We start from the raw sequence: 365 nt of genomic DNA on the forward strand, positions 1-365 counted from the left end.
ACCTATCCTCATCCTCATCCTCATCCCCATCCTCATCCTATCCTAATACTCTTCCTTATCCTCCCCCTTTCCTCATCCTCTTCCTCATTCTATCCTCATCCTCATCATATCCTCATCCTCACCCTCTTCCTCCTCCTCATCCTATCCTCATCCTCATCCTATCCTACTCCTCCCCCTGCTCATCCTACTGTCATCCTCATCCTCATCCTCCTCCTCCTCATCCTATCCTCATCCTCATCCTCATGCTATCCTCATCCTCTTCCTCATCCTATCCTTGTCCTCATCCTCATCATATCCAACTCCTCATCCTCATCCTCATCCTATCCTCATCCTCATCCTCATGCTATCCTCATCCTCTTCCTCAT

The sequence above is a fragment of the Lupinus angustifolius genome, chromosome LG06 (assembly GCF_001865875.1).
Source record: "Lupinus angustifolius cultivar Tanjil chromosome LG06, LupAngTanjil_v1.0, whole genome shotgun sequence".
In the NCBI taxonomy this organism is placed as follows: domain Eukaryota; kingdom Viridiplantae; phylum Streptophyta; class Magnoliopsida; order Fabales; family Fabaceae; genus Lupinus; species Lupinus angustifolius.